Source organism: Hevea brasiliensis, chromosome 5 (genome assembly GCF_030052815.1).
Source record: "Hevea brasiliensis isolate MT/VB/25A 57/8 chromosome 5, ASM3005281v1, whole genome shotgun sequence".
Lineage (NCBI taxonomy): Eukaryota > Viridiplantae > Streptophyta > Magnoliopsida > Malpighiales > Euphorbiaceae > Hevea > Hevea brasiliensis.
Window position 1 is genome coordinate 6005734 of NC_079497.1, and position 9286 is coordinate 6015019.

Sequence of the window (9286 nt, forward strand, 5' to 3'; positions counted from 1 at the left end):
TTATGGAGACTTGGACAGAGTCTCCTCTGTTTTATTAGCGTTTGGCGGGTTCTACTATTCACCTGTTAAAATCTCATATCATACTACGATTTCAATACCATATCTAAATCATCATATCTGTTCTTTTCATCATCAGCTCATATCATATATCATACCATTCATTCACGTAAAATACCTTTCATTTCATTTATAAAATTCATATTCAAAAATTTACAATTTATATTACAGTCCCAAAATAAATTACATCTTTCACTTATGTACAATGAACAAAAAGTACAAAACATGTAACCATGGGCCTTACCAAGTGCACAGCTGAGGTGACTCCAACTCTAATACAGATCTGATCAAACTCTCTATCAGAGCACTACTGTTGCTGCTGATCTCCAGTACCTACACGATGGAAAAACCAATGCGCTAAGCATAACGCTTAGTGGTGCATAAATTAAAGTAAAAATAACTAAATAATTAAAGATAATTATTCCCTGTAAAATTTCATAAAGAAATATAGATTTCATGAATTTTAAGTCATTTACATGTTTACTAAACTTTGGGAGCAAATAAGTTTATCAAGATCTTCTCTGCTCATTTATTCCATATTCAGTCTTATTAAATTCATATCAGTGCCCAAGTAACCTATGACAGACTATAAAGACTGGATACACGGGAGTATACTAGTTAGACATTCGTATATCTATCATGTATACATCAGTCATGTCAGGCACAAGGTCAGCGAGCAAGCATAAAGCCAGAAATCAAATTAGGCACAATGGCCAATGGGCAGGCATAAAGCTAGAGGAATAATCATATCAGACAGATATTGTCTATCAATGATCATTCATGTGGGCACATCGCAATCATAGTCCTTAATTGGCATACCAATTAATCCAAGCTATATACATAAGTCTAGGTATACTTTGGGCAATTTAGTGTTATTAAATATTTATGGACTTATTACTTCATGTTATGCACTATTAGTGCTCTATAGCAAATTTCATGTTATTTGGAAAATCATTTAGGTAACTTATATGTCATGAATCAAATAATTTCATGAACCTTTCTTAAGGTCTAGATTCTGTCCCCCTATCTTTGCCTAGAAATTTGGCTAAGATGTAGGGTCTGTTTGACCACACTTTCTCCATGGAAGTTGTTCCTCTATGTTTAAACTTTGATTTCTCTTTTTGAATCACTCAATTTGGAGTTTTAGAGCTCAAGTTATGATCAATTAACCCTTTATAGTTCCAGAACTAGGCAGATTCTAGAGTCAAATTTGTCTTGATGGCTTGACATGATGCAATCATATTTAGGCCTAATGTTCTACATATGAGTTGTTCTCCTATGTCTTAGGGTCACTCAGGTTCAAGAATCACAATTTTTCAGGTTATGTAGGGTGAGTTATAGCCAATTAACTAACCTAGACTCCTGAACCCTATGCCTTCAGAGTTTCAAGTTCAGGTCAATGTCTTTTATTCCTATTTTAAGATCCTTACACTCAAAATTTGAGAAAAGTTCCTAAATCAAAGTTGGAGTCCTATTTCTTAAGTTTTTAGAATATTTTGGCTCATTGATGTGACTTACCCGCAAGTATACGGGTCGTCTCAAGTAATAAAGTGATGAATCAAGTATCGTTCCCACGAGGATTTGCTGTTTAATTACCAAACTATGAATGAAGCGATTATTTGGGCTAATGATTAATGAATAAATGGTAAATATAAATGAGCAAGGTAAATTGATTAATCTAATTGGAATGGGTAAAGAGCAAACAAATAAATTCTAGATCTAGTTTGCAATTAAACTAAATTAACAATGGGTAATTCAAATCAAAGTCTAATTATGGTAAAAGTGATTCCAGAGTTGGGGGTTTATGCATAAATTAATTAGGATTTGTCTTGGGCATTTCAATTTTTAGGGAAAAATAGAGTTTGAAGGTGATTAATTCTAAATTCCTTTGATATCTTTTTCAAGCAAACCAAAGTGTGTTCTAAAATAACCAAACCTACTTTCGTATGTTATTTGATTACTCTAAAACCCATTAAATTTTGTAACCAATCATTAATTCCTCTTAAAATCCTAGTTTATTTCTAAATCTAGGTGATTTTAAGTTCCAATCCTTGATTATCTATCAATGACTTTCACCTTTCGGTCCTTCAATCAAAGATTAACACAATACCCAATGGGTACCAATATTAGGTAAGTAAATCAAGCACACAAGGAAGGAATCAAAACTCATATTTATGTAAAATAAGGAAATACCCAGTCCAAATCCACAAATTAATCTAAAACATATTTCCCAACTCTGAAATCTAAAGAGTTTACTCACTCATAATGGTATTTACAAGAACGATTGATGGAAAAGTAAAGAAAAACATGATAAGAGGACTAAGATAGAAAAACCCAGGTAGGAGAACCCAAAACTCTGGTTTCTGGAGCTCCAAAGCTGGGTGCAGCAGCTCCTCCCCCAAAAGGAATGGCGTCTCCTCCTTTCTCTCTATTAAATTTTCTTTCCTTTTTGTTTTTCCTTCCTTTCCCCTTTGTGGCAAAAATTAGGAAATGATGAATTTATATGATCACAAAAAGTTGCCCTAAAAGTAAATAAGAGCCAAGGAGTGGATAGGAAATGAGGTGTAAAATTATCCAAGTCAGCAGCACTATTCACGTTCTGGGCAGTCTGCTTAGGGTTCAGCTTAACCCTAAGCAGCTTCTCAGCAAATTTCAGCTTCTGGTCGCACTGTCTGCTTAAGGTTAAGCAGACCCTCAGCAAATCTCGGCAGACTTAGAGTAAAATAAACTTTTCTGCTCATGCTTGACTTGTGCTGCACCTTAAGCACTGCTGCTTTACCCTAAGCAGGATCTTAAGCAAAGTCTCAAGCAAATTTCAGCTAACTTGCTCTTTCAAAGCTTGATTTCTTCAACTTTCCTCCATGCTTAAAGAATTCCAAATTTCTTCAAATCACTTCCTAATGCACTCATTGATCCTCGATTTGCCACAAAATCCTATCAAAAACAACAAAATTACAAAAATCAAATATAAAATATCTAAAATTAACAAATAAGCTAAAATAGAGCTAAAAAACATAAAATATACTAAAATATAAGGGCAAAATGGATGCAAAACTACCCTAAAATGTCTATATGAAGTGAGTGTAACAAATTCCCCCAACTCAAACCTTTGCTTGTCATCAAGCAAATTAAAAACAATTAATGCAATTTGGGGTACCTTACCTTAAATTTATGAAAATTACTTATCCAAACTCTCAAGCTTACCTTTAGCCACCAACAAACCATATACCCACTTTCAAGGTACAAAGAATTCAATCCTTACCAAAGTTATCACCGCTTAGCCTTGGGTCAATTATCCATATCATCAAGCCCAAACCAATCAGTCACAAGGAATAATCGTGCCTAAATAGACTATAGGATAATCCACAAACTAAAGTGTCTCAAATAATGATACAAGTAAATGAATGGATTAATGATATCACAATCCCATAGGCAATTCTCCTATTCTAATCTCCACTAATGTAGCAAAACACCATCAAAAGATCAAAAGGACTTTCAAGGGTTGTAATGGGGCTAAGGGGGTGATAATGTGGCTAACAAGAAAAGGATAGAGGTAACAAAATATGAGAATAATCAAATTATTAAAAGATCAAGACACACAAATTTTTTTTTTTTGAATCAATTGGGGGAAGGAACTTTACAACTTTTTACCAATACTAGCTTATAATTTTGAAGCTTTTAGAGGGACTACATAAATAACATTGACTTTGAATTATAATTGTCCCTTTCAATTCACCCCCAAACTCATTCTTTGTGTACTTGGGTGGTGAATTACTTTACATACCATAATTGAATTTGCTAGCCTTTTTATTTTAGTCACTTCTCCCAACTAATTGTTATACATATATTTTTTTCTTTTTTTTTTTTATGTGTATCTATCACTTAAAGAATTATTCTCATGGAGGGTAGGTAAGTGTTTGAGTTTATGGCTAGGCATTAATGTGGGTTCCAAAGAAATAAGAGGGATAAATGTAGGCTCAAATTGGTTCCAAAGGGAAATTTTGAAGTGAGGTTGGCTAAGGCTAAAATATGGGTTTAAAATTCAAAGAATGCCTAGATCATTTCTTTTTCAAGTGTATGCTATGATTTCGCCTTGAAAGGTTTAGAAAGATTGTTCTAGGATTGGTGAGACATTAATTAGCTACTTCTCACTCTAGAGTTTTGTCTAAGCACTCAAAGTCAATGCAATTGATTGGGTGGCCCTTGGCTAAGAAGATATAAACTAAAGCAAGAATCTAATAACTTTGCACCTATCTAGAACTTTCAATCCATTAAACCCTTCTAAAAGTAAGCTCAATTGCTCTTCAAAGCAATTCTCAATCTTCTAAGGACAAGGTAAAAAATTATTTTAATGATATGCATGATCCTAAAATGAATGCATAAATCAAATTAAAACTAAGTGCAATCTATATGAAAACTATATGCAAATGTATGTATATAAGTATAGACATGTGTGTGGTATATGTATAAGTGTATGGATTATCTATATATGGATGAATGAAATGCAATAAATGAATGAAAGAAAATTTTTTAAAAATTTTGCCCTCACCCCCAAACTCAAATGAAACATTGTCCTCAATGTTTAAAATGAATGCAAAGATGGGCAAAATTGTGTGAACTAATCAATTAATGAAATATATACAATTGGGGATTAAATCAATGTAAGCTCAAGTATTTCAAAATTAGCTCAAAATGATATTAACAATGAAGCTTTAGAGAGAAAAATGTGAAAAAGTATCCCAAATGTATGAATTTACACTGCTTAAGATGTTGCTTAACCTGTTGCGTAGAGTAAAGCGAAAGCATAAGCATTGGCAACATACCATAAGCATAAATAGTAAAAGGGTAAGCTATTACCTCCAAATGATGTGAAACATATGCGGCTCACAGAAAATTGTGCAACTCATCAATGTCAGCAAAATTAGGATTGAAGAAAAGATAAAGTGCAAAAATAATGTGCAAGAAGATGAAAAAGTGTAAAGAAATAAGATCTAACAGTTAAATCAAGAATTAAATCAAAAAGCATTCACAGAATAACTATGTCCATAGCAGAAGATAAAAATAAAATAAAGTAAACTAAAGGAAAGAAGTGCAAGTATAATCATAAAAACTAATTACCAAAGTATTACAACTATTACTAAAGTTTGAAGATTAAAATAAACAGATTTCAAAATAAACCTAAAACAGAAACTGAATTGAAAAACTAGTAATCAAGCATCGCTACTACTACTCAGTACTAAAACTAATACTAAATTGTCGCTATTGTTCAAGCTCACACAAGGCTTTGTTGTCGCATCGTGGTCCGCCTGTGTTCTGCAGAGGTTCATTGTGATCTGAAGCTTGAGCGTAAGTCCAAATTTTCTGTGAGGTCTTTCATTTCTTGAAGCATATCTTGGCCCCAATGATATAAATTGTTGTAAGATTGGGCCAATTTGTTGTGGAGCTCCAGCATTTGAATTTGTTGCTGCTTCTGTTTCTTTTTAAGAGACGGAAATCTCTTTTTAAGTTTCTTTTCTAGCTTTTTCTTTTGGTTGACCTGCTGCTGACCCATGGTATCAATTTTGACTTTTAAGTTCTTCAAGGTAGCAAGGATATCTGTGGTGTCAGGTGAGGGAACAGATGGTTGGACAGTGAAACTTGCTATTTTGGATTCCAAGGATCTTAAGAGGGACAAAATGTCTGCTGAAAACTGTGGGGCAGTGGTTGGTTAGGGTTCTGCTGGTGCAAAGGTAGTGGGGTCTGCAGTACCACTGGCTTCAGAATGCTGCTGTAACAAAGCATAGGTATGTCCTACTTTCTCACAAACATCCATGTGTAGCAACATTGTGCTGTCTATATATGATTCACCAGAAACTGGCAGCAGCTTATATAGACTAGTATTAAAGCTAAAGGAGTTTGCTATAGCAGTTATATATCCTCCAAAAACTATACTACCTTTGGTATGCTTTGTGACAATTTGGTGCTAATGAGTAGCTAGGAAATGGGCTGTGCTTACTTGTTTTCTTTCTTTCATGCACCACAGGAAAAATAAATCTCCAGCACCCACAATGCTGTTACTGTGTCCCCTTCCTAAAATAGTGTAAGAAATGAACCTATGGAGGTATTTTAACACATGATCAACTATCCTAGAGGCTTTTGCAGTCCTCTGTCTATAATAACCCCCAAAAGGTGCAATGTCTTTCCAGAATTGAACAGGGTCATAAATAGTTTGTTGCCACTCAATATTTTTATAGCCCGAATCCTGAAAACCAAAAATTGCATTCATAGCATCCATGTCTAACTCCCTATCAATTCTAGCACATCGAAAATATATCACATCCTTATGCTCAGGTACTGCTGGTTTGAAATTCAGCCTTAAGGAACTCAAAAATTCCAAGGTCAAATCCTTGTACACTGGTTCCCTAATCGTAGCAAATTTAGTCCAGTTGACAACATCTAAGTAGGCAAATACAGAGTCATAAATGCCTAATTCTTTTAAAATCTGCTCATCCATATATTTGTTTGCCAAAATAGGTTTAGAAACTAAACTGTCATAAGCATTTTTCATATCCATGTCTCTAAAAGCCCAAGGTAATGGAGAAAGTACCTCCTCTATATCATTGGCAGATGACGCAGGTGCTGCTGAAGAGTTTAAGGGTGACTGAGACACAGGGGTTTGGACCGCTGGTGGTGGAATTTGCGAGGAGGATCTAGTTCTTTTGCTGACTGGTTCAGAGGAAGGTTGAGGTGGAGAGTTTAGGTCGAAAGGAACAGAGGGCACTCTTTTTCGTTTTTCGACAGGGGCTTTCTTGGGTCTACCTACAGCCTTTTTAGTTTTACCTTTAGATTTCGTTTGAGTAGGCGCAGGTTCAGGTATTGGTTCTGGGAACTGAGTTTCAAAAACGGGTGTCTCATTTTGTGGCTCAGTTTGTGGCGAGAAGGGGTAGGCGGAATGAGAGTTGGTGTTTGGCTTAGGGGTAGTGGTGGTGATTGAGGTAGCGGCGGCGTTTGCGGTGGTGGTGATTGAGGAAGCGGCGGACTGGGACTGGGGTTAGGGTTTGTGGGTAGAGATGATGGAATACCCATTTTCAATTTGACAGAGTGTCGAAATCTTCTGGGTTTGGGTTTGTGGGTGGACCACATTTTGGTTCTTACCATTTAATGAAGAGAAAGAGACTTTTCAGCTTCCCTTAAAATTTTCCGGAAAAAATGGTGCGGGAAGGGAGTCGGCAGAATGAAAGTTGTGATTTATCGGGAGTTTGGGTGAGGGTTTCATAAAAATGGCGGAAGTTTTGGGCTTTTTAAAATGTGGGACAGACAACTGATAATTTGGGCTGTGCTTGGGGTTAAGCATAGGGTTCAGCAGAATTTGCATAGAATACTGCTTAATAAGCAATATCATTAGCAAGTTTCGGCAGGTTTTGGGAAAAATTATGATTTTACTTACCAAAAACAGTACAAATGCTATGGAATGCTATCATGACCCTCAGCAATTACCAAATTCACATTAATAACATCAAATTGAAAAATTTAAGCTCATCATCTCTCATAAACTTAGTAAGCATTGTACATGTTCATTTAGCTTTTTGCAATCATGGTTCAATTTAGGCACCAATTGTGACTACCTTTTTACACCCTTAATGAAATGGTCTCATTTCTGAACTTATACCAAAAGCACATTTTCAGCAGCATTTGAGATAAGATTCAGACATTCAAAAATTGCAGAAAAGACATAGAAATTGACCTTTTAAGCAGCATGAACAGTAGCATGAACAGTAACAAAAATCTGTAGACTGTAAAAACTAGCAGCAATTCAAGCAAAAACATGTAAATTTCTAACAGATTACAAAACTATATATACACTAAAAGGTAAAACTTAACAAACACTATCTTTGCACCTCAATAAAGCTCACATCAGTCCTAAATATCAAAATTGATCCTCATTCAAGTTGCATTTCATAGAATTTACACAAGACCCAAAATCAAACATGTGCTATCAAGTAGATTGCAATATTAGTAATTTAACACAAGTTTAAAGGTGTTACTGTTCACAGATATTGGATAAAGTGCAGAATTTTTTTTTCCTTTTTTGCTTATGCTTACTCCCTTTCAATTCTTTCTTTTTGCTACATGTGTTAATTTGTCCAATCTTCATGAATGAGCTACAAAAGATAAACAAATGTCACTTTTGAGTTTAATGAGGGTAAAAACTGAAAATGAAAAGAAATGGAAAATTAATAAACTATAAAAGGATACGCTTGGGTTGCCTCCCAATAAGTGCTTGTTTAGGGTCTTAAGCTTGACCTTCCACTCCAAATCACCTAAATATCCCTGATTGGAGAACCAAGCCATGAGACCTCTACAACCCTTTGTGTGGGTTCTCCAACAATATAATGCTTTAATCTCTGCCCATTAACTTTGAAAGTCCCTGAGGTTTCATTCCTTATCTCAACAGCTCCATAGGGGTATACCTTTATAACAGTGTAGGGCCCTGACCATCTTGACTTTAATTTTCCGGGAAATAACCTTAACCTAGAGTTATATAAGAGAACAACATCCCCTTCCTAAAATTCTTTCCTCCTAATATGCTTATCATGCCATCTCTTAGTTCTTTCCTTGTAAAGCTTGGCATTTTCATAAGCATCCAATCTAAGTTCCTCAAGTTCATTTAGTTGCAGTATTCTTTTCTCTCCTGCAGTTTTTAAGTCAAAATTCAGTGTCCTTATGGCCCAATATGCTCTATGCTCCAACTCCAAAGGTAAATGACAAGCTTTCCCATAAACCAATCTAAATGGAGTGGTGCCAATAGGAGTTTTAAAAGCTGTTCTATAGGCCCAAAGAGCATCATCTAACTTTAGTGACCAATCTTTCTTTGAACTATTCACTGTTTTCTCAAGAATTCTTTTCAACTCTCTATTTGAGATCTCCACTTGACCACTAGTTTGTGGATGGTAGGGTGTTGCAACCTTATGCTTCACTCCGTATTTTTGTAATAATCTTTCAAATTGATGGTTGCAAAAATGAGAACCTCCATCACTTATAATGGCACGTGGAGTTCCAAATCTTGTAAAAATGAACTTTTTAAGGAATTTAATCACAACTCTAACATTATTAGTTGGAGATGGTATAGCTTCAACCCATTTACTCACATAATCTACTCCAACTAAAATGTATTTGTGTCCAAAGGACGATGGAAAAGGTCCCATGAAATCAATGCCCCACACATCAAATAGTTCCACTTCCAATATAT